Below are 27,726 nucleotides of genomic sequence, written 5' to 3' on the forward strand. Positions count from 1 at the left end.
TGGTTTTTTGTCACTCTCCTTTCATCTATAAAATTACCAGATTTGTTATGTTCCACATGGTTGAATTCAATTTAAAACGTTTTCTAGTATTTTTCCATTGATATGATATATACTGTTGAATGATAATCTGGATTTATTCTTTACTACAGGGGTGCTCTATAGCTGTGACTTTGAAAACACAGTGTTATATATACATATTAAATTGCTTTAAAAGTGTTTGTAAACGAAAAATTCTCATAATAATTACTGTGTAATATGAATCTTGTTTCAATATTCTATGTATTACATACTATGAAATAACGGAAATACCAATAATTCTAATTTACGAATAAACACAAAAGCAAGAATTGTCAGAAAAACAAACATACGAAATGTTTTGTTTATAAAATATATTATATCAAAATAAAGCAAAATGAACCCACGATCTCTGAATACGTTCTCTTAAAAAAAGAAAAGGTAAAAATATGTTCACTTTGACACAAATCTGGTAACATCCAGGTTCCTATCAGGCATTAGTGTGCTCTCACCCTGTGAGAAAACACATTCTGTATCAAAATGATTAAAATCTTCCATATATATTTCCTTCGTAAATCATTTCCGAATTATGTCAATATTTTCCATGAACCATTTCAGCGTTTCCTTTATTCCTGGAACAGAAATAGATAAAAAAAAACCACTTAAATATTTTAGTTTAATAAAGAAAAAAACCGAACTATTCCCTTGTTCAATAATAATTCAATGCTAATATCTGCGTCGAAATAAGCACAATTTAAATTATACATTGTGTTAGAATACTATTAATGTTAAGATTTATAGATGGCAAAATTCTATTTGTTCTACTCTTTTTACTTCCAAATTATTACAATAATTTCTTCATATCATACTGACTAGATGGTTAAAGTGAAATTTTAAAAATACTTTCAATTGGCTTATTTTCAATTTTATTAGAATAATATTTTGATCTCCCTGCTGTTCCCCAAACTACCTCACGTGTGTCAACAAGAAGTATTTTACGGACTGGCGTAGAGATCAACATTTGATTTTAATCAGATTGATTTATTTTCATTGTAGACCAATTCGGCGTGTTTCTAGAGCTATTTAATTGCGTGAAATTACCCTGAAGTAGTATCAATTGAAACAAAATGTGTTTTTACATTTAAACCTCCTCGGAATTCCCTGATCTATTGCTGTAAATGACAAAATTCAATGTCTGCTACGCGTCGCTAGGTCTGAATGTAGGATATTAAGCCAAAAACACGTCTGTACCCGGGAAAACAGCAGGCGAAATAGAATTATATACATATCGTCATTCAGTTCAGGAACACATGGAATGAATCCAATTTAGAAGATAAATTGTAAATTATACGACCATTAAAATATTGATAATAGTTTGGGAAACTTACTCCACGTATCTTATTTACTTGTTTAGCATAAACGTAAATATTATATTTGATGTTACTGAGATATAACACACAAAACAAGAGGCCCATGGGCCTTAACGGTCATCTGACTATTAGTACAATGCAACATAGTCGTTTAAAGATTTTAGCCTATTTGACCTCTGTGACCTTGATTCAAGGTCAAGGTAATTCATTTGAACAAACTTGGTAGCCCTTCATCCCAGCATGCTACCAGCATGCCACATGCTCAATATCAGTACCCTGGGCCTTCTGGTTCTTGAGAAGACGTCATTTAAAGATTTTAGTCTATTTGCCGCCCGTGACCTTAAATGAAGATCAAGGTCATTCATTTGAATAAACTTGATAGCCCTTTATCCAAGCATGCTACATGCCCAATATCAGTACCCTAGGCCTTCTGGTTCTTAAGAAGAAGTCATTTAAAGATTTTAGCCTATTTGACCCCTGTGACCTTGAATGAAGATCAAGGTCATTCATTTGAAAAAACTTGGTAGCCCTTTATCCCAGCATGCCACAGGCCTAATATCAGGTCTCTAGGCCTCTTCGTTATTCACAAGAATTTGTTTAAATGATTTTAGCCTATTTGACCCCTGTGACCTTGAATGAAGGTCAAGGTCATTTATTTGAACAAACTTGGTAGCCCTTCATCCCAGCATCCTACAGGCCAAATATCAGTACCCTGGGCCTTCTGCTTCTTGAGAAGAAGTTGTTTAAAGATTTTAGCCTTTTTGACCCCTGTGACCTTGAATGAAGGTCAAGGTCATTCATTTGAACAAACTTGGTAGCCCTCCATCCCAGCATGTCACAGGCCCAATATCAGTACCCTGGGCCTTCTGGTTCTTGAGAAGAAGTCGTTTAAATATTTTAGCCTATTTGACCCTCGTGACCTTGAATGAAGGTCAAGGTCATTTATTTGAACAAACTTGGTAGCCCTTCATCCCAGCATGCCACAGGCCTAATATCAGGTCTCTAGGCCTCTTAGTTATTCACAAGAAGTTGTTTAAAGGATTTTAGCCTATTTGACCCCTGTGACCTTGAATGAAGGTCAAGGTTATTTATTTGAACAAAACTTGGTAGCCCTTCATCCCAGCATCCTACAGGCCAAATATCAGTACCCTGGGCCTTCTGCTTCTTGAGAAGAAGTTGTTTAAATATTTTAGCCTTTTTGACCCTCGTGACCTTGAATGAAGGTCAAGGTCATTTATTTGAACAAACTTGGTAGCCCTTCATCCCAGCATGCCACAGGCCTAATATCAGGTCTCTAGGCCTCTTAGTTATTCACAAGAAGTTGTTTAAAGGATTTTAGCCTATTTGACCCCTGTGACCTTGAATGAAGGTCAAGGTCATTTATTTGAACAAACTTGGTAGCCCTTCATCCCAGCATCCTACAGGCCAAATATCAGTACCCTGGGCCTTCTGGTTCTTGAGAAGAAGTCGTTTAAAGATTTTAGCCTTTTTGACCCTCGTGACCTTGAATGAAGGTCAAGGTCATTTATTTGAACAAACTTAGTAGCCCTTCATCCCAGCATGCCACAGGCCTAATATCAGGTCTCTAGGCCTCTTAGTTATTCACAAGAAGTTGTTTAAAGAATTTTAGCCTATTTGACCCCTGTGACCTTGAATGAAGGTCAAGGTCATTTATTTGAACAAACTTGGTAGCCCTTCATCCCAGCATCCTACAGGCCAAATATCAGTACCCTGGGCCTTCTGGTTCTTGAGAAGAAGTCGTTTAAAGATTTTAGCCTTTTTGACCCTCGTGACCTTGAATGAAGGTCAAGGTCATTTATTTGAACAAACTTAGTAGCCCTTCATTCCAGCATGCCACAGGCCTAATATCAGGTCTCTAGGCCTCTTAGTTATTACACAAGAAGTTGTTTAAAGGATTTTAGCCTATTTGACCCCTGTGACCTTGAATGAAGGTCAAGGTCATTTATTTGGAACAAAGTTGTGTAGCCCTTCATCCCAGCATCCTACAGGCCAAATATCAGTACCCTGGGCCTTCTGGTTCTTGAGAAGAAGTTGTTTAAAGATTTTAGCCTTTTTGACCCCTGTGACCTTGAATGAAGGTCAAGGTCATTTATTTGAACAAACTTGGTAGCCCTTCATCCCAGCATCCTACAGGCCAAATATCAGTACCCTGGGCCTTCTGGTTCTTGAGAAGAAGTTGTTTAAAGATTTTAGCCTTTTTGACCCTCGTGACCTTGAATGAAGGTCAAGGTCATTTATTTGAACAAACTTGGTAGCCCTTCATCTCAGCATGCCACAGGCCTAATATCAGGTCTCTAGGCCTCTTAGTTATTCACAAGAAGTTGTTTAAAGGATTTTAGCCTATTTGACCCCTGTGACCTTGAATGAAGGTCAAGGTCATTTATTTGAACAAACTTGGTAGCCCTTCATCCCAGCATCCTACAGGCCAAATATCAGTACCCTGGGCCTTCTGCTTCTTGAGAAGAAGTTGTTTAAAGATTTTAGCCTTTTTGACCCCTGTGACCTTGAATGAAGGTCAAGGTCATTCATTTGAACAAACTTGGTAGCCCTCCATCCCAGCAACCTACAGGCCAAATATGAGTACCCTGGGCCTTCTGGTTATTGAGAAGAAGTCGTTTGAATAAAAAGTTTACGCACGGCGCACGGCGCACGGCGCACGGCGGACGGCGGACGGCGCACGGCGCACGGCGCACGACGACGGACGGTGCATGATGACAATAGGTCATCCTGACCCTTCGGGTCAGATGACCTAAAAACAGAGTTTAATTTAGATAAAAACGGCAATCTGTTATGATAAGAGTTCAAAATGGCTGAATGTAAATAAAACCTACATCCGGATAAATAACGTTAATGATTAACGTTTGAAGTTTTATGTGCCGTAATTTTCATAACGACTAATTACGAAGAGCTTTGAATACGTTATTCACCAAAAAAAAAAAAGATCAACATTTTGAAAATTACAATACATGTACTTAAAATGCATAGGTATTTAGTACAAATAAGAGCTGAAAATGAATTTTGTCAGTAATGTCTTATATTATTATAATTACATCTTCACTGCATTGAAACAAGTACATAAGGTGAAACCATGGAGTCTAGTTGTGTCCTTAAAGTGAACAGTCGGGCAAGGATGCCTAAAGTCGGTAAAAATGGTGTGAATGTATCCAGTATAATTTCTTATGAAATAGAAAAATAAAATCTCTCGTCAAAATCTGTCTACGTACGAAGAAATTAATTTAAAGTATAGGAATCCTAAAACGTCCTCCCGGCTGACTATGTCCGTGGTTACATTTCCACGCAGCCTCGCTTTCAATGCTTTCAACTTTTCTTTATTTCAATGGTCAGAACTGGGAAACGTAAGCAGAACTTGACCGTCATATTAATATGTGAGAACTTTTGGAAGGCCAATGAACGCATTTACACTGATTTTCTTTGCCCGACTGTTCACTTTAAATTTCTTTTTAAATTTGTATAATGTTATTAGTAATTGTATTATTGTAAAGTAATCTCTGCAAGTATGTTTCTATCTAAACATACATAAGGCATAAAAAAAGAATTTACAGTGTATAAACTGTCTTGTAACTAATGCTTATATTATTTCATACATGTTTGTCTGTCCATTTGAATGACTTTTCACAGTGCATTTTTTTAAACCTGATGGTTTTCAATAGATTACTGAAGAAATGGTGTTTTGTCATAGAGGACTGAACTATCTCAAGAAAAAAATGCCCCGTTTTAAGCAAATGGTATAGTTAGTTCTTTACTTCTTGAGCACTACATATTACACTTAGATTTCTTTGATCAAGGTTACTTGAATTTAGTTACTATTTACTAGTTCAGATACAATGTGTTTACCTTGTTGAAGAGGCGTAAACTTAAAGTCTGGGAAATACTTCATCAGTTTCGCGTTTGTGGCAGTCTTTTTATGCTGGCCGTCAAGCTTCGATGTGTCGAACACAATGCTGCCTTTGAAATCTATTGAATCTGCCACCATCTCGGCGACTTGTTTTACTGTGACCTCTGCATCTTCCCCAACTGAAAAGGACACGTGTCACAAAGCTGTCATTGTGTTCCGAGATTAACGTAAAGAAAATAACATGTACATCTCCATGACCTTGTTAACACAGGGTATAAAAATATATTCTAAAATAATATGAAAACAAAATGTGACCTCTAGTGACCACTACATCTTTAACTTAAATGAACGCGGTTTAACTTAAAAACAGCGAAATTGAATACGACATGATGAATTAAGTCCTCGCGATTTTAGTTTGTTTGTTTGTTTGTTTTTTAAATCCTGTGAAGAGGATCTCTATGTAGATCCTTTATCGGTAAATAAACTTAACTTAACTTGACAGCGTTTTGAAACCTGAAAACGGCTTTGTTCGTGCCGTATTTTCGTATTTCACCATAACTCGTTGTTCATTCCGGATTTTCGTATTTCACCATAGCTTGTTGTTCGCACCATATTTTCGTATTTACCATAGCTCATTGTTCGTACCGTATTTTCGTATTTACCATAGCTCATTGTTCGTACCGTATTTTCGTATTTCACCATAACTCGTTGTTCATTCCGGATTTTCGTATTTCACCATAGCTTGTTGTTCATTCCGGATTTTCATATTTCACCATAGCTTGTTGTTCGCACCATATTTTCGTATTTACCAAGCTCATTGTTCGTACCGTATTTTCGTATTTCACCATAGCTCGTTGTTCGTATCGTATATTTTTTTACGTAATTACCTGTAAGAAGAACGGGTCGATTTCGGGTAGTTCGAAGTATATATACAAGCAGTTCCCCGGCATCCAATGAGTAAATAAACTGTCGAAGAGGTGTGCCCGTCCCACACACAGTGAAGTCAGTATTTTCATCTGCAATTGAAAACAACAACTGAATTGTCAAATTTCAACATGTTTTCATATGTATTTTTATTATGATAGAAGTAGGTCCGTCCCACGCACATTAAGGTCAGTGTTTCCATCTCAGGTTGAAAACACAAACAACCGAAATTTCTAAGACCAACTTTGAATCTCAAAGTCGTATTGGGATGACATCAATAAATGAAACTAACAGGGCAAAAGGCCTTCAGGTAATTGGAATTGAGATTCACCTGAAATTACCTTTCACCTGAAACCCATGTCATCGATGTAAATTTCAGATGACTTTTTATGTCTATTTCACCTGCAAATGAACTACTCTTCTCCTGAAATTGACGTCATTTTCATGTGAATTTCAGGTGAATTAAAATTCTATTTAGATAAAATTGAAGAAATTAGTTTGTAAACGCCATTCATATGTATGTATTTTGCTAATCTGTCTATACTTACTCTTAGCCTTATAAGCTTTGTGAATAAGGCCGGGGAGTACGTGACTTTTATGAAGGTGAAAATTGTCATAAGGTCCGTACACATTGGTTAGAATAATGGACGTAAACTGACATCCAAAATGCTCATTGTAGGCCCTGGAAGACAAAATTCATAATATCATCCAAGACATTCAAAACAGACCCAGTAATAATTATAATAATATAATACGAAGAACAGAAGACCCAATATGACGTTATCAGAGTACGATTTATAGATGTCACACCACTGACGAATGGTAATTTTCCTCAATTAAATAGGTCACTTACTATACACCATAACCACCTATGAAAAGTTTGAGCTTCTTATTTTACTTCAAGATAAGATATAAAAATAATCAATTGCGTCCGAAAAAAATTCCATGGCACTATGTTCTATATGGAATAAAGTACTTATTGTCCATGCACTAAAAGCAAAATAAATCATCATATATGTACTTTAGAATTAATTAGACACACATATTTGCAGTTATTGCAATAAACCATGTAGTGCGGTTATAGGAGGGCACCTGTTGATTTGGTAACGTGATACCTTAAAAAGTTATGTCAGAATTGTTGACGAGTTATTCCCACTTTTTAAATGAAAACAACTTGTTACAACGACAGCTTTGATCGAGGCTAAGTTTATGTGAAAAAATAATTGGTTTGAACACTCAATTTCTTCACAAATTTCGATGCATTTCTTTTGTTTGATATCTGATGTATGTTTTTAATCTGATTTTGGATTGATTTCTCAAATACATTCTGTTAGATGGGAATGGATTTATTTCCTTGTCATTGACTTCATAAACCGGCATGTCGCCGACGTGGTCGATAGTGTGGCAAAGTATTAAAAGCTAAGTCATACTTTATGTGAAAAATAGTGAAAGCATCGAAATTAATAATACATATATTTCATTGTTTTGAATTTGTTTCACTATAGGATATATATCCTATGATATTCGACTCGGAATAATTTTGACGATCGTGAATGTACTTAGGCCATGTACTTGGGCCCAGTTTTTCTTTGTTGCCGAGATAGCACATACATTTGTAAATGTAGGCTAGCATGAATGTGATCGATCATTTAGACATTAAACAATTAATTGTAACCGTTAAACACTTTCTTGGAGACGATTGCGATCGTATTGATTCACTTTACTCATTCGGGACGAGATTCCCTTTTGGGTCGAGTTTACCTAGCGATCATGACCTATATATTTCGGTCAAGTCGGCCAATGTGAACCGTTTCTGTATTTTAAAAATGTGAGATGTTTTTGATTTCACAATCATGAGCAAAGCAGTATTTTAGTAATGGTATACCATATATACATTATTTGTTATAATTATACAACAATTAAAATATTATAAAGGTGTTCTAATCACACATTTCATTTTTATTCATGCATGAATACATCCGTAGCGAGACCCTATAGCACAAACATATATACATAGAGATTGGTACTCCTTCTTTGTATATGTTGACAGGCAGCGGGACATCTGGTTTATAGGCATTTCCCCTTAGCTAACTACTTTTAAGTGTATTCTTTTAAACATGATATTTTTGCATCAACTCAAAGCTTAAACATTATATCATGGTTTGATGTGACCAGTTTTCCCGAGTGCTGTTATTTAATATGGTTTATGAAAGCATGAAAATCAGCAATTTTACCTAGTTTTTCGAAAATCAGACATTCAAAACCGGAAGTGCATTTCGTTTTATTTAAATATAAGTTAAAATATTATTTTTCTATCCAAAATCGTACTCAAACCATCTGAAAATTACTGAACTTTTATAACATATCAAATTTATTTTGTTGTATTTAACTGTTTAAGGGTTTATCTAAAAAAAAAACTAAGCACATACAGAGGTACATCTGCCGACCGTAAAAATGGCGGAGTTGCCAATCTCTATGCATATATGTTTCTGCCTATAGCTATCATGTATAGAGCGAAGAGGAGCAGCAACAGTGCCTGTAGAAGTTGAGTCGGTCACGTCGACAGTTGGGCCTAGTCATGGGACGATTTTAGGACCTCTTGCAACTGGGAGTGGAACTGACTATTCTATAGCACCTGAGCTACCGGTAGCAGCAACACCTCCTGTATTACAAGACCCGGGTACGTTCTTAGGTGTATTGCTAACCCCTATTACAAGTGTTAATGATATGTTAAGCTTGCATGTATCTGTTTCAGAGAAGCATAAGATTACAAATGGAGAGTATGTTGAACTTTCACAATTGTTGTCTAACTCAATGGGAGATTCCCATCAGGCTCATAGAATATCTCTAGTTGATGGGGAGCTTCTTTTCAAACCAAAAACTCAATATCGTAAGATTTCTGACATCTGTAAATGGACAGATGCATTCATTATATATATGTGCATTTAAACAGCAGTGCACCCAGAACAGTAGCTTGGGTTGTTAAAATATATGCAGATTGTTCGCTTGGGGGCTCAGAGATGTGATGGGATGGACTGGATCAAAAATTATGAGCAATACAGGTTAAGAAAAGCTCTTAATCCCCAAGGGCATGGGTCATTATTGACAATGAATTATACCTGTTATATATATGCAGCCACAGCGGGGCCCCCTACCTCAGTCATAAAATCAAAATTATAACGCCCTAAAATGTTTCGACTACAATTATAAAGGAAATTGTACACGCCACACTGTAGCTACTCTCACAAATGTATTACGAGTAGTGTGGGGCATGCTAGTATGAATTGTGTTAAAATGAATACAGCCTACCTATATTCTTTCCGAAAAACAAACAACAATACAAAACAGCAAAGACAGGTGGGAAACAAGCAAGAATCGCAAACAGGTGTGGACATTAGGAAAGATACCAATAAAAATCACAGCTCTTGGATACTGGGTGGCTAAGTACCCACAGGTAGCAGTAGGGGCACAGCTTCTTGGGGGGGGGGGGGGGTAAAATGGTGTAAGAATTAAATATCTAGGCTCAAGGATCCCGAGAGAATGCAGAAAATTGAAATCAGCCTCCATATATCCAACACTGACTAATGAGAAAATATTGCAGGAAGTAGAATATGTTAGAGTAGTAGGCTCCTTTTGAAGAAAAAATCAATGGCACAGTGGAGAGGGTCCCCTATAGGTTTAGTTCCCCAAAAAGATGGAAAATGGAGGTTAATTACTCACCTTTCATGGCCTTCAGGTAAAAGTATATATAGTAATATTGATTCTGATACAGTGTCTGTTAAATACTCGTTATTTGTAAAGTAGTTAAAATGATAGCAGAGTTGGGAAAGGGACTTTGTTGGGGAAAATGGATATTAAATCTGCATTCCGTCTCCTCCCAATCCATTCTGCGGATTTTCCATCACTAGGATTTAAGCTTCAAGACATATACTTTGTTGACAAGTGTTTACCCACGGGGTGCTCACTTTCATGTAGTCCATTTAAAAAAGCTTTCAACATTTATTGAATGGATAGTTAAGGAAAAGTGCGTTGAGCATAGTCTAGATCAGTATTTGGACGATTTTATATTTGCTGTAAAAGAAAAATGTGATACATGTGCTAGGCTCATGTCTGCTTTTCAAGAAACGTGCACTGAAATGTGCATACCCATAGCTGAGGATAAATCAGATGGTCCAACTACAGTTTTGGTGTTTTTGGGTCTTGAAATTGACACTATTAAAATGGTAAACTAGTCAGGGTACCTTAGGCGAAAGTGGTATTACTCAGGTCAGAAATCGTGAAAGTGTTGGAAAGTAAAACTACAGGAATTACAGTCTCTGGGTAGGATTATGTCTTTTTGTGCAAACGCTATACCAATAGCTAGGGCCTTTACACGGCGTGTGTTTGATGCAACGACAGGCATACATACACCTCTTTTATAAAGTAAGAATATCTGCGGAAATCAGAGCATACTTAGAAATGTGGTTGCTATTTTTGAAAGATGTTAATGGGTCCTGTTACTTTGCGGAGAGTTCTTAGCACATTAATGTGGATTTAGGTCTGTATACAGTTAGTGCAGGGAATCGCGAATTAGTTTGTGGTGCCTGTTGGGGAAGTAATTGGAAAGCTTTCAGGTGGCCAAGTGATTGGCAGGGAAAATCCATCATGAGAGACATAACTTTCTTAGAATTGGTGCCTATAGTTTGAATAGGTGCCAATAGTTTCGGCAGTCCAAGTTTTGGTCTTATGAGTTCGGGTCTAAGAATTTTTTTTTTTTTTTTTTTTTTTATGTAGACAATATTAGCTTAGTTACTATAGTTTACTTTACTAAAAAACAAAACCCCAAAGACACATTAAGTGATGCGATATATTGCATACATATGTCTGTTAAAGGCTACTCGCACTCTATAGTTCAAACTTATCTGGTTGGTTTGAGTTTTAATTGCAAGCTAGTTGGTCATGACGATCTTACTCAGCAATCTATTGTTAAAAAAAAACTATTTGAGGGAATTAGGAGAGATAGTGATGAAGGTGGTGACACCAGATTACCTATAACAGTAGACCTTTTGGCTAGCATTATTAAGGTACTTTCCAGTATTTGTAGCTCTCGGTATATCCATTAACATTTTATTTCCCGGTAGAATAAATTACAGTCAGTAGTAAACACATGCCTTTCAGGGTTATCGCTTTTTTAGAAGTGTCACTTTACGAAAATGCTGCTACAATACACCTGTCTTTTTAAAACACTGATCAATATAGAAAATGTACTATCATCGAACTGCCAAGTAACGATACCATTTATTGTCCAGTCGGTAACCTTCGCAGATATATGGCAGTTCGACTTAGGGTTCAGGGTTCATTACTATGTCATTTTGGTGGTAGAGACTTGACAATATATCAATTTTCTAGTGTCCTTACAAAAGCATTCACTCTTAGGTTATAACAGTAGGTACTGCAAAGCACATTCCTTCAGGATTAGTGCAACCACAGCTACATCCCTATCATATATGTCTATTGTAGCTAATATGGAATGTGGTAGGTGGAAATCAAGTACTTACAAGAGTTACATACAAATACCAACTCAAAAAAAATTAGTTTCCAAACGCTAGTTCCCCTCTCTCCTTTGGGGAATGATATTTTTCCTCAACACCTTACAAGTTGCATTAGAAAGCTTTCGAACGACAAGTATTACATTCTTTCCAAATAATTAAGACAGTTATGCTAAGAATGATGAAGGTATTTTTGGTCACAGCATTGTACCGTGAAATGTTTCGCCATCCCATTTGGTTTTCCTTTGGCTGTGCGCATGCTACCTTTAGTGCACGTTCCTTTGGCAGATTTCGCGGTACATATTAATGATTTATATTGATTGATTGACATCATATTGATTATATATGCTGTTTATATTGACGTGAATCAGTTGATATCTTTTCCCAGTATCACTGATCATTATTGACATCTGATTGATTGATTGATTGATTTTATTGTTTAATTGATTGAGGATGGTTTCCCAGAATCAATCAATTTATTTGATTGATGGCTTGCCATTATGGTCTATTGATATACCGTACCACCATATGTATATATTCATTAAAGCTGTGACCATAAATCCAAAATTGAAATTCTTTGTTGTCTGTGCATCTAATGTTACCTATGATTAAACATCAGCTATCCTTCAATCGATGAGAATCGTTGATGCTCTGTTGGCAATGGTGCATTTTGAAGCGTTTAGTCAGCAAGGGATGCGAGTTTTGGTGGACAGTTATTGGTAATAATTCGGAATTAATTAACCACGCCAAAGGCGAAATGTTACACTGTACATATTGCACAGGTCAAAGGTTACACTGTACATATTGCACAGGTCAAAGGTTACACTGTACATATTGCACATGTCAAATGTTACACTTTACATATTGCAAAGATTACACTGTACATATTGCACAGGTCTACGTTCATACTGTGCATATTGCACAGTGGTCAAATGCTACACTGTACATATTGCAAAGGTTACACTGTACATATTGCACAGGTCAAAGTTTACACTGTACATATTACACAGGTCAAAAGTTACACTGTGCATATTGCACAGGTCAAAGGTGGCACTGTACATATAGCACAGATCACAGGTTACTGTGCACATATTGCACAGGTCAAAGGTTACACTGTACATATTGCACTGGTCAAAGGTTACACTGTACATATAACACAGGTCAAAGATTACACTGTACATATAGCACAGGCCAAAGGTAACACTGTACATATTGCAAAGGTCAAAGGTTACACTGTACATATTGCAAAGGTCAAAGGTTACACTGTACATATTGCACAGGTCAAAAGTTACACTGTACATATTGCAATGGTCAAAGGTTACACTGTACATATAACACAAGTCAAACGTTACACTGTATGTATTTCACAGGTCAAATGTTATCCTGAATATATTGCACAAATGTCAAAGGTTACACTGTACATATTTCACAGGTCAAAGATTACACTGTACATATTGCACAGGTCAAATGTTACACTGTACATATTGCAAAGGTTACACTGTAAATATTGCACAGGTCAAAGTTTACACTGCACATATTGCACAAGTTATACTGTACATATAACACAGGTCAAAAGTTTCACTGTACATATTGCAAAGGTTACACTGTACATATTGCACAGGTTATACTGTATATATTGCACAGGTCAAAGTTTACACTGCACATATTGCACAGGTAAAAGGTTACACTGTACATATTGCACAGGTCAAAGGTTACTCTGTACATAAAGCACAGGTCAAAGGTTACACTGTACGTATTTCACAGGTCAAAGGTTACACTATACATATTGCACAGTTCAAAGGTTACACTGTACATATTGCACAGTTCAAAAGTTACACTGTACATATTGTACAGTGGTCAAATGCTACACTGTACATATTGCAAAGGTCAAAAAGTACACTGTACATATTGCACAGGTCAAAAAGTACACTGTTCATATTGCACAGGTCAAAGGTTATACTTTCCATATAGCACAGGTCAAAGGTTACACTGTACACATTGCACAGGTCAAAGGTTGCGCTTTACATATCGCATAGGTCAACGTTCACACTGTACATATTGCACAGGTCAAAGTTCACACTGTACATATTGCACAGGTCAAAGTTCACACTGTACATATTGCACAGTAGTCAAATGCTACACTGTACATATTGCAAAAATTACACTGTACATATTGCACAGGTCAAAGTTTACACTGTACATATTGCACAGTGGTCAAAAGTTACACTGTGCAGATTGCACAGGTCTAAGGTGGCACTGTACATATAGCACAGATTAAAGGTTACACTGCACATATTGCACAGGTCAAAAAGTACACTGTACATATTGCACAGATCAAAAAGTACACTGTACATATTGCACAGTTTAAAGGTTACACTGTACATATTGCACAGGTCAAAGGTTACACTGTACATATAGCACAGGTCAAAGGTTACACTGTATGTATTTCACAGGTAAAATGGCATACTGAATATATTGCACAGAGGTCAAAGGTTACACTGTACATATTGCACATGTCAAAGTTAACACTGTACATATAGTACAGGTCAAAGTTTACACTGTACATATTGCACAGTAGTCAAAGGCTACTTTGTACATATTGCAAAGGTTACACTATACATATTGCACAGGTCAAAGTTTACACTGTACATATTGCACAGGTCAAAAGTCACACTGTGCACATTGCACAGGTCAAAGGTGGCACTGTACATATAGCACAGATCAAAGGTTACACTGCACATATTGCACAGGTCAAAAAGTACACTGTACATATTGCACAGATCAAAAAGTACACTGTACATATTGCACAGGTCAAAGGTTACACTTTCCATATAGCACAGGTCAAAGGTTACACTGTACATATTGCACAGTTTAAAGGTTACACTGTACATATTGCACAGGTCAAAGGTTACACTGTACATATAGCACAGGTCAAAGGTTACACTGTATGTATTTCACAGGTAAAATGGCATACTGAATATATTGCACAGAGGTCAAAGGTTACACTGTACATATTGCACAGGTCAAAGTTAACACTGTACATATAGTACAGGTCAAAGTTTACACTGTACATATTGCACAGTAGTCAAAGGCTACTTTGTACATATTGCAAAGGTTACACTATACATATTGCACAGGTCAAAGTTTACACTGTACATATTGCACAGGTCAAAAGTCACACTGTGCACATTGCACAGGTCAAAGGTGGCGCTGTACATATAGCACAGATCAAAGGTTACATTGCACATATTGCACAGGTCAAAGTTTACTCTGTACATATTGCAAAGATTAACGTTTACACTGTACATATTGCAAAGGTCAAAGGTTACACTGTACCTATAGCACAGATCAAAGGTTACATTGTACGTATTTCACAGGTCCAATGTTATACTGAATATATTGCACAGAGGTCAAAGGTTTCACTGTACATATTGCAAGGGTTACATTGTACATATTGCACAGGTCAAAGTTCACACTGTACATATTGCACAGTGGTCAAATGCTACACTGTAGATATTGCAAAGGTTACACTGTACATATTGCACAGGTCAAAGGTTACACCATGTATTTCATAGGTCAAATGTTATACTGAATATATTGCACAGAGGTCAAAGTTTACACTGTACATATTGCACAGGTCAAAGTTTACACTGTACATATTGCACAGGTCAAAGTTTACACTGTTCATATTGCACAGGTCAAAGTTTACACTGTACATATTGCACAGGTCAAAGTTTACACTGTACATATTGCAAAGGTTACACTGTACATATTGCACAGGTCAAAGTAAGTTTACACTGTTCATATTGCACAGGTCAAAGTTTACACTGTACATATTGCACAGGTCAAAGTTTACACTGTACATATTGCACAGGTCAAAGTTTACACTGTACATATTGCACAGGTCAAAGTTTACACTGTACATATTGCACAGGTCAAAGTTAACACTGTACATATTGCACAGGTCAAAGTTTACACTGTACATATTGCACAGGTCAAAGTTTACACTGTACATATTGCACAGGTCAAAGTTAACACTGTACATATTGCACAGGTCCAAGTTTACACTGTTCAAATTGCACAGGTCAAAGTTTACACTGTACATATTGCACAGGTCAAAGTTTACACTGTACATATTGCAAAGGTTACACTGTACATATTGCACAGGTCAAAGTTTACACTGTTCATATTGCACAGGTCAAAGTTTACACTGTACATATTGCACAGGTCAAAGTTTACACTGTACATATTGCACAGGTCAAAGTTTACACTGTACATATTGCACAGGTCAAAGTTTACACTGTACATATTGCACAGGTCAAAGTTAACACTGTACATATTGCACAGGTCAAAGTTTACACTGTACATATTGCACAGGTCAAAGTTTACACTGTTCATATTGCACAGGTCAAAGTTTACACTGTTCATATTGCACAGGTCAAAGTTTACACTGTTCATATTGCACAGGTCAAAGTTTACACTGTACATATTGCACAGGTCAAAGTTTACACTGTACATATTGCACAGGTCAAAGTTTACACTGTACATATTGCACAGGTCAAAGTTTACACTGTACATATTGCACAGGTCAAAGTTTACACTGTACATATTGCACAGGTCCAAGTACACTGTCATATTGCACAGGTCAAGTTTACACTCATATTGCACAGGTCAAAGTTTACACTGTACATATTGCACAGGTCAAAGTTTACACTGTACATATTGCAAAGTTTACACTGTACATATTGCACAGGTCAAAGTTTACACTGTACATATTGCACAGGTCAAAGTTTACACTGTACATATTGCACAGGTCAAAGTTTACACTGTACATATTGCACAGGTCAAAGTTTACACTGTACATATTGCACAGGTCAAAGTTTACACTGTACATATTGCACAGGTCAAAGTTTACACTGTACATATTGCACAGGTCAAAGTTTACACTGTACATATTGCACAGGTCAAAGTTTACACTGTTCATATTGCACAGGTCAAAGTTTACACTGTTCATATTGCACAGGTCAAAGTTTACACTGTTCATATTGCACAGGTCAAAGTTTACACTGTACATATTGCACAGGTCAAAGTTTACAGTATATTGCACAGGTCAAGTTTACACTGTACATATTGCACAGGTCAAAGTTTACACTGTCATATTGCACAGGTCAAAGTTTACACTGTCATATTGCACAGGTCAAAGTTTACACTGTACATATTGCACAGGTCAAAGTTTACACTGTACATATTGCACAGGTCAAAGTTTACACTGTACATATTGCACAGGTCAAAGTTTACACTGTACATATTGCACAGGTCAAAGTTACACTGTACATATTGCACAGGTCAAAGTTTACACTGTTCATATTGCACAGGTCAAAGTTTACACTGTACATATTGCACAGGTCAAAGTTTACACTGTACATATTGCACAGGTCAAAGTTTACACTGTACATATTGCACAGGTCAAAGTTTACACTGTACATATTGCACAGGTCAAAGTTAACACTGTACATATTGCACAGTCAAAGTTTACACTGTACATATTGCACAGGTCAAAGTTTACACTGTACATATTGCACAGGTCAAAGTTTACACTGTTCATATTGCACAGGTCAAAGTTTACACTGTTCATATTGCACAGGTCAAAGTTTACACTGTACATATTGCACAGGTCAAAGTTTACACTGTACATATTGCACAGGTCAAAGTTTACACTGTACATATTGCACAGGTCAAAGTTTACACTGTACATATTGCACAGGTCAAAGTTTACACTGTACATATTGCACAGGTCAAAGTTTACACTGTACATATTGCACAGGTCAAAGTTACACTGTACATATTGCACAGGTCAAAGGTTACACTGTACATATTGCACAGGTCAAAGTTTACACTGTACATATTGCACAGGTCAAAGTTTACACTGTACATATTGCACAGGTCAAAGTTTACACTGTTCATATTGCACAGGTCAAAGTTTACACTGTTCATATTGCACAGGTCAAAGTTTACACTGTTCATATTGCACAGAGTCAAGTTTACACTGTACATATTGCACAGGTCAAAGTTAACACTGTACATATTGCACAGGTCAAAGTTTACACTGTACATATTGCACAGGTCAAAGTTTACACTGTACATATTGCACAGGTCAAAGTTAACACTGTACATATTGCACAGGTCAAGTTTACACTGTTCATATTGCACAGGTCAAAGTTTACACTGTACATATTGCACCAGGTCAAAGTTTACACTGTACATATTGCAAAGGTTACACTGTACATATTGCACAGGTCAAAGTTTACACTGTTCATATTGCACAGGTCAAAGTTTACACTGTACATATTGCACAGGTCAAAGTTTACACTGTACATATTGCACAGGTCAAAGTTTACACTGTACATATTGCACAGGTCAAAGTTTACACTGTACATATTGCACAGGTCAAAGTTAACACTGTACATATTGCACAGGTCAAAGTTTACACTGTACATATTGCACAGGTCAAAGTTTACACTGTTCATATTGCACAGGTCAAAGTTTACACTGTTCATATTGCACAGGTCAAAGTTTACACTGTTCATATTGCACAGGTCAAAGTTTACACTGTACATATTGCACAGGTCAAAGTTTACACTGTACATATTGCACAGGTCAAAGTTTACACTGTAAATTTTGCACAAGGCAAAGTTTACACTGTACATATTGCACAGGTCCAAGTTTACACTGTTCATATTGCACAGGTCAAAGTTTACACTGTACATATTGCACAGGTCAAAGTTTACACTGTACATATTGCAAAGGTTACACTGTACATATTGCACAGGTCAAAGTTTACACTGTTCATATTGCACAGGTCAAAGTTTACACTGTACATATTGCACAGGTCAAAGTTTACACTGTACATATTGCACAGGTCAAAGTTTACACTGTACATATTGCACAGGTCAAAGTTTACACTGTACATATTGCACAGGTCAAAGTTAACACTGTACATATTGCACAGGTCAAAGTTTACACTGTACATATTGCACAGGTCAAAGTTTACACTGTTCATATTGCACAGGTCAAAGTTTACACTGTTCATATTGCACAGGTCAAAGTTTACACTGTTCATATTGCACAGGTCAAAGTTTACACTGTACATATTGCACAGGTCAAAGTTAACACTGTACATATTGCACAGGTCAAAGTTTACACTGTACATATTGCACAGGTCAAAGTTTACACTGTACATATTGCACAGGTCAAAGTTAACACTGTACATATTGCACAGGTCCAAGTTTACACTGTTCATATTGCACAGGTCAAAGTTTACACTGTACATATTGCACAGGTCAAAGTTAACACTGTACATATTGCACAGGTCAAAGTTTACACTGTACATATTGCACAGGTCAAAGTTTACACGGTACATATTGCACAGGTCAAAGTTAACACTGTACATATTGCACAGGTCCAAGTTTACACTGTTCATATTGCACAGGTCAAAGTTTACACTGTACATATTGCACAGGTCAAAGTTTACACTGTACATATTGCACAGGTCAAAGTTTACACTGTAAATTTTGCACAAGGCAAAGGTTACTGTATATATATTGTACAAAGGTTACTGTATATATATTGTACAAAGGTTACTGTATATATATTGTACAAAGGTTACTGTATATATATTGTACAAAGGTTACACTGTTAGATTTAATGCTGTGCATAGTTAAGATTGGTTATACAACACGAATTTTTTTTTAATTTTCCATTCTTGTATAAATGTACAGAAGTTCAGTATATTAGAACGATGTGTAATAGCTAGATCCTTCACAAATCATTTCATGTCGTATAAATACATTTAAGAAGATAAAATAACACATTTCCATGGCATGGTGTAAATTGAACTTGTATTCATGTTATTCTAGTGTCTCCTGGGGCAAATGGTTCTTGTTTCGGCAAATATGTATTTACATGCTTGCAAATGATGATCTGCTTGCATTGTGCTATGTATTGTATGTCTATTATAACGTGTATTGGATGTGTATTATTACATAAGTTGTATCTCTATTATTAAATGTATTGTATCATTTTTATGTCTTTTATTGGATGTATTGGATATCCATTAATAAATGTATTGTATCATTTGTTTGTCTTTTATTGGATGTATTGTATATCTATTAATAAATGTATTGTATCATTTGTTTGTCTTTTATTGTATGTATTGTATATCTATTATTAAATGTATTGTATCATTTTTATGTCTTTTATTGGATGTATTGTATATCTATTAATAAATGTATTGTATCATTTGTTTGTCTTTTATTGGATGTATTGTATATCTATTAATAAATGTATTGTATCATTTGTTTGTCTTTTATTGGATGTATTGTATATCTATTAATAAATGTATTGTATCATTTGTTTGTCTTTTATTGGATGTATTGGATATCTATTATTAAATGTATTGTATCATTTTTATGTCTTTTATTGGATGTATTGGATATCCATTAATAAATGTATTGTATCATTTGTTTGTCTTTTATTGGATGTATTGTTTATCTATTAATAAATGTATTGTATCATTTGTTTGTCTTTTATTGGATGAATTGTATATCTATTATTAAATTATTGTATCATTTGTTTGTCTTTTATTGTATGTATTGTATATCTATTAATAAATGTATTGTATCATTTGTTTGTCTTTTATTGGATGTATTGTATATCTATTAATAAATGTATTGTATCATTTGTTTGTCTTTTATTGGATGTATTGGATATCTATTATTAAATTATTGTATCATTTTTATGTCTTTTATTGGATGTATTGGATATCTATTATTAAATGTATTGTATCATTTGTTTGTCTTTTATTGCATGTATTGGATATCTATTATTAAATGTATTGTATCATTTTTATGTCTTTTATTGCATGTATTGTATATCTGTTATTAAATGTATTGTATATCTGTTATTAAATGTATTGTATCATTTGTTTGTCTTTTATTGCATGTATTGGATATCTATTATTAAATGTATTGTATCATTTTTATGTCTTTATTGGATGTATTGTATATCTATTAATAAATGTATTGTATCATTTGTTTGTCTTTTATTGGATGTATTGGATATCTATTATTAAATGTATTGTATCATTTGTTTGTCTTTTATTGCATGTATTGGATATCTATTATTAAATGTATTGTATCATTTTTATGTCTTTTTTGGATGTATTGTATATCTATTAATAAATGTATTGTATCATTTGTATGTCTTTTATTGGATGTATTCTATATCTATTATTAAATGTATTGTATCATTTGTTTGTCTTTTAATGGATGTATTGTTTATCTATTATTAAATGTATTGTATCATTTGTTTGTCTTTTATTGGATGAATTGTATATCTATTATTAAATTATTGTATCATTTGTTTGTCTTTTATTGGATGTATTGTATATCTATTAATAAATGTATTGTATCATTTGTTTGTCTTTTATTGGATGTATTGTATATCTATTAATAAATGTACTGTATGTCTATTATTGCATGTGATATACGCATTAATACCTATTCTGCACTTCCAGCATTCTTTTGGCGTAGGCATATCCGAAGTTTGTATCATGCGGTGGTCCATTATGGATCTAAAAAAATAATGAATTAATAGTTAATTTATCAAACAAACATTGCTTAATTAATAGTGAAGTATGAGGATAGCAAAAACGTTTATGCCCTTTTTATAAGAGAATCCACGTTGGTTTGAATTGTATTTTATTTTTTACTGAGATTTTGTGTGTGTAGAAGAGAATATTACATTTTTGAACGGTATTTTGTATTTTCGATTTTATTTAAAGTGATTTCACATTTTTTTAATTGATTTTATTCTTATTACATTGATACTGTATGATGTAGGGTTTATATTGAATATATTGACTTACCATTGTTTCGTCAATGGGGTAATCAGTTTTGTCGGGAAAAACACATGTAGAGGAACAAGATACCAGCTTCTTGACACGAAACTCTTTACAGTTGTGTTACACATTATCATTTATAAGAGTGTTTTGTCTCTGAAAAGTAAGTGTTAGGAATTAAAACCAAACTTCGTTCCATGCAGCAATAGAATGAAATAATGAGGTCATACAGTAATCTACCCTTAGATAGAACTGAAAAATGACATCGTGCGTCAGAAGAGAAAGCGTCTTTGGTCCACCAATGACGTAACTATTATAAACCATCATATTTCCATGTTCGAATACATTTCACATTCTCTTAGAGGATTTTTTTTTAAAAATTAGTAATCTACTACTCCTAAGGATCAAAATATCAATAACTTATATTTCCATTCGTTTTAAGAAATTACCAATTTGGCGGCCATTTTGAAAAGGTGCATTTTTACACTTTGTATAGAGGTGACATTTCATCTATTTTTACTTCAATATTTTTGTCGTGCAGAACAACAACGGTTTTAACTATATGAAGTTATTTTTTGCTGTAAATCCGTTAATGTTTCATTGAGATGATATTGATAAGCATTCCAGTGTGGAGTTTTTAATTTTTTACATTTCATTCAAGATTAAGTGGTTGGTTTTTTTGGAAGAAATGCTTAAAATAACCAATTTTGTAGTTGGACAAAAATCAAGCACACTGAATCTCCATTTTTTTGATAGTTTTAGAAACAGCAATTTTTTTATGTTAGTCATCAGAACTTTTTTCTGTGAAGTGTTTAAATCTGTCAATAATTGAAAAAAAAAAAAAATTTTATATTCAAAATTAAGTCACAAGTGCAGATCCTTGAAACAAAAAACAAATATACTACACAATATACAGCGAATTCGAGATTCTTATATACCAAATAAACCGCCTACCCTTAAAAAACAAAACAAACATCCCGTATAGCCGGTTATGTTCGCAGACAAAAATTTTCGCGATTTGCCCAAAAACGAGAAATTTTTAGCGACTTTGAATTTTTCGCGACATGGATTTAAGGGAAGAAATCATTCAACCATTTTACAATATTTCGCGGATCAAATTTTCGTGATTATAGCTATGTCCACGAAATCTCGAAAATATCGTATCTGCGAAATTAAAATGACTTACATAGAATTCGAGATTGTTATTCTCGTGGTCAAATAATCCTCCTACTCGTGCAGCTAGATGGATAACGTGTGTCGGGCTGTATTTCTCAAACAACGCCTTAGTTTCGGCCGGATTTCTGAAAAACAAAAGAGAAAACATGTTGAACACCATCGAAGTCGTTTGTGTTTTCTTCAACATCTTCATGACACTTCCATCGCGATAGGAAATAGTTCGTGTCATATTATGGAAAGCGTTTTATCCCGTAACTTCACAGTGGTAAAAGTCATATAATAATCTCGGAATTACTTGTATCACTGATGTTTACACATCAGTTTGCGAAACCGTAAAACATTAGTGATTTCTATCTCATTTTCCTATATCTGTCCTCTGCAGATATTTGATTGCATAATGATCACATCTTATAATGTAACAGATAATTCACCTGAGTGATTCATTGAATATTCATTCATTCATTCATTGAATTAATGTCACCAGGACACAACTTATTTGTAAAAACTTAGTAAACATGAAAGGAAATTCTTAGGTGTACTTGAACATAACTTAGTTACTAAAAAGTATCTATGCATCCTTCCTAACCTTAGTTATTACTGTTGACTCGTAGATTGTTGTGCTGTTTGTAAATTTTGGCAGAATTCAGTACACATTTATGTCGCCAAATAAGCATGCCTTAAATGTTCGATTCTGACTAAAAATGACGTTGATTATTTCGATTCATAGCTCGTTCTATTGAAAGTACAAATCTTTCCACCGATACCAAATATAATACATATCTTGAGTCACAGATTAAAAATTAATAAAAGTGAAAGTCATAGCAATGCTCGTGAAATGCTCAGTAGATATTTGCTATTGTAGTAATGTGTCACAAACATAAGAAGAGAGTCAGGTTCGAAAATCAATCCATTGTTTTCATGCAGTTTCAGAACAACGACAATCAGTTTGAGAAATAGGGAGAGCGGTTTGTCAAGATGTCAACTCTTTTTTCAGAACACCGTTCAAACCAACATGAAAGTCAAAGTCCGTAGGTAGCAATATACATGTATAGCGAAACACATCAAAAATTAATATATCTATTTCATACTGTCTCTGTACCTAAACTTTTCCATGCGTTACCTTAGATCAGCGTCTTTAGAGCTAAGGAAAATCCAGTCTTCATCTTTGTCTTTTAGACTAGGCTTCCTTTCCATTGCTAACCTTAAACCATGTCCTACTAAACCACTTCCTCCGGTGACAAGTATGGTCTTCTTTTCCGCCATCTTTGAATTTTGTTTTCTTTATCTGAAATGTTTATATATGAAATAAATGTTATAATAAGACTTTATAGGAAATTGACACACTACCGAAACTAATTTCAACTCCCGCCCCTAAAAATTCAAGGATCCGCAAAGCTTGGCATTATCCCCCGCGCCCGCAGATGGTATGAAAACCCCAATACATGTATATATCAAGCTCAAAGTAAGAGTTACTAAAGTATAACTTTAGATGTGAGTATTGAAAAACTGAAAAAAATAACAACAGGTGACAAAAAGAAACTGTAATTTAGTTTGCATGGTAACAGAAAAAAATACTGAACACGAAAGGTCTACAATAGCAAAAGGCACAACTATTACACTTGTCTGATGTACACAGACAGAATCTCGGTTGGACGCACGGGCGGACGGAGCCAACATAAATATCCCTCGCAAACGCGTCTCGCGGGATAAAAAACAAATCATGAAAATCGAAGAATACACTGGTCCTACACAATAGGAATCCAATACTGTAAAAGTTGTTCTAAATATGATGAACATTCATGTTTTCAAAGAGTTCTGACCTGAAACTATCAAAAGCTTCGTAGTTGTCTCGTACCTCTCCCAGATGTATCCACACGATTCGATCATATGTTCCCAGTACACAAATTTTAAAACGCCTACGTGTCTCGTGATATGACACGCGTGAATGCATTAAGGATCCTGGCGGCCCAGCAGAGCTTGACCTTTCGATATTTGGCAAACTTACAGAATATGAAATGCAGCCAATGGAACGTTTACCTGTCGTGTTTCTCATTGAGTGATATAGTCACCCAGAAAAGTTAAGCATGAGGATGGAATAATAGTAAAATGTCCATCTTCGCTGTGTTAATGTGTTAATTTAAAGATGTTCCACCGCCGACAGAGCATAAACGATACTCATCATTTGAACAATAATTGGTGTTTTTAAGTGTGTATATAGATCTATGTCTAATTAACACAAAAATAAAACAAGATAATTTATTTTGATTTTGTTGAATGCGTAATCGGTAAATCATTCCACATAGGATATAGAGGCACGAACATATCTGAAATTAAAATAAGAAGCTAAAAGTTTTCAATGGTGGTAATGCTGTAAAGTAAGCACCTTTTGAAACAGGAGGAAAAAACTAAATCGCCTGCTCTTGTTTTTGATACAGAAAAATACCATTTATCAGCGGTGGAGAATTGTGCATCTAATGCTTATATTCACATTTCTAAAAATAACTTTATGAAAGCGAGGCTGTGTGGACATAGCCAGCAGGTACATGTTAAGATTTCTATGATATAAATTAACTTTTTTGCATGCAAGGCGATTTTGACAGGAGTTTTTATTTTTCTATTTCATAAGGAATTATTCAGGATATGTTAACACTATTTCCGGCAACTTTAGCCTTTCTTTGTCCGACAATTCAGACACTTAAAGATCTCGTCATTTTTAGCATAGCTCCTTGTTAAGTTTTTCTTCTAAACACCATACAACACAACACTCAACATTTGCTAATGGTATGAAGAAACATAAGATGAATCTTTAAAAGAGAAATATACAGATTGTTTCAAGATTAGCTATATGATTACTAGGTGAATAAAGTGATTAAAATGGCCAATACAGATTAAATATTTTTGTTTAATATTTATAATTTTATATCTTTATAAGTGGAATTGCAATATCCGCCTAAGCTCCGATTTCTTTCACATTTTGCAGTGTAAAAGATCCAGATGCGTTACTGCTTGATGTGTAAATTTGAAAAAAAAAACATAAATGGTCTGAAATGACGTTTTCTAACAATATTCTGACCAATATTCCCCATCATTTGTTATTTTATACCCATTCATAATTGTATATTCTAATTAGTTTGACTACAAATTGATTTTTAAAGCAAAAAAAAAAAAATGATAATAATAAAATCTTTGACAGGATAAAATTATAATAACTTAATTATTATAAATTATAACTTCCGATCACTTACGATCTCTACACCCCTGGACTATCTCACAGTGAAATTGAAGGCAGCTCAGCGGAAAACATTTGACCTATCACTTTTACCGGAGTTAAATTTACAATGGGGTAAAACTAAATTTACACTGCTTGGTATTGAATTTAGTGTGAACATGCATGAGATTCCAAAATTAAATTTCGATAAGAAGTTAATTAAACTTAAAGCACTAATATAGACATGGAGCAAAAGAATTCTCACACCCATTGGCAGAATTGCCCTAATTAAGTCTCTTTTCTTGTCTCAGTTTATTCACTTATTTATTTCATTACCAAATCCTAATGAAAAATTTCTTCAAGAACTTAACACTATTCTGTTTAACTTTCTATGGAACAGTAAGGTAGATAAAATAAAGAGGGATCTCTTGGTGCAAAATTTTAATGAAGGCGGTCTAAGAATGGTAAATGTAAAACTATTTATTGATTCCTTGAAACTTACTTGGGTAGGCTGGCTTTTAAAAAAGTCATGCAAGTGGCGAATTATTTTTAAATCACATACTGATTTGCAAAAGTTATCAATATGCGGTAGTGAGTATATTGAGGAATGTAGGTCATATTGCAGGAATAATTTCTGGAAAGATGTCGACGTAAATGGGGTGAGAGAAAAAAAAATAGATATATTATCATGTACACAGACAAAGCCATTATGGTATAATAAAGATATAACTATTGGAGGAAAGGTAGTTTTTTTATAAGTCCTGGTATGATAGAGGTGTAACAATAATTAATGATTTAGTAAAAGATCCCACTACATGTTCTTGCGTATAATATCAATATAAATTCCTTCAATTTCAGGGTATAATCTCATCTATCAAAAGACTTTTAACGAGACTTAATGTTGTAAATATGAACCATGATAATATCTTACTTTTTATGAAAAATTTAAATGGGACAAAAGATTTTAATAATATTATGGTTAAAAATAATCTCATTTCAACTGGTAGAAGAAAATGGGATGATCTATTTGAAGATATTGAACTAAATTGGGTCAACATATATAATAATCCTTTCAAGGTTACAAAAAACACAAAACTACAATGGTTTCAGTATAGGATAGTACAAAAATATTTTAACAACAAACACGTTTTTATGTAAAGTAGGATTAGCCAATAATCCAATATGTAACTTGTGCAATCTTGAAAGAGAAACCATTGTCCATATTCTTTGGGAATGCAGAGAAACTCAGAGATTTTTGCAAAGCGTAGAGACATTCCTGGATGCACTCTATATCCCGTTTCAATACAGTAAACAAAGCTTTCTTTTTGGTTTATTTTTACAAAATAGATATCATACTATAAATAGAGTAGACAATAAAATTTTGATTATTATTAAGTATTACATGTACAAAACCAGATGTTTGCATAAAATTTTAAGTCCACATGCTCTACTCAACTTAATTAAAGAACATTACATTTCTCAAAAACATATTGCCAATAGTAAAGGTGGAGGTGCTCAGCGGAAATGTGAAAATGAATGGAGAAAATTGGAAAAACTTATTGATTTAGCTGACTAGTTAACTATTTGTATGTTTCTTTAGTTAATGCGACAATCTATGATAATCTTATCATGGCAATATATACATGTAACTATGTATCATGTACTATAACGTTTTTACCATGTACATAAATTAGTTATCCTTCATTGAGCTCCTGGAGTTTATAACACCA

General features: G+C 34.5%; 2 pseudogenes; one reads left to right on the forward strand and one right to left on the reverse strand.

The window, feature by feature from the left end:
- Positions 1 to 424: 424 nt before the first annotated feature.
- LOC138336371 (GDP-L-fucose synthase-like) lies at positions 425 to 24,690 on the reverse strand (annotated as a pseudogene).
- Positions 8,040 to 9,630, forward strand: LOC138336469 (uncharacterized; annotated as a pseudogene).
- Positions 24,691 to 27,726: the final 3,036 nt, after the last annotated feature.

This window comes from Argopecten irradians, chromosome 12 (genome assembly GCF_041381155.1).
Source record: "Argopecten irradians isolate NY chromosome 12, Ai_NY, whole genome shotgun sequence".
Taxonomy (NCBI): Eukaryota; Metazoa; Mollusca; class Bivalvia; order Pectinida; family Pectinidae; genus Argopecten; species Argopecten irradians.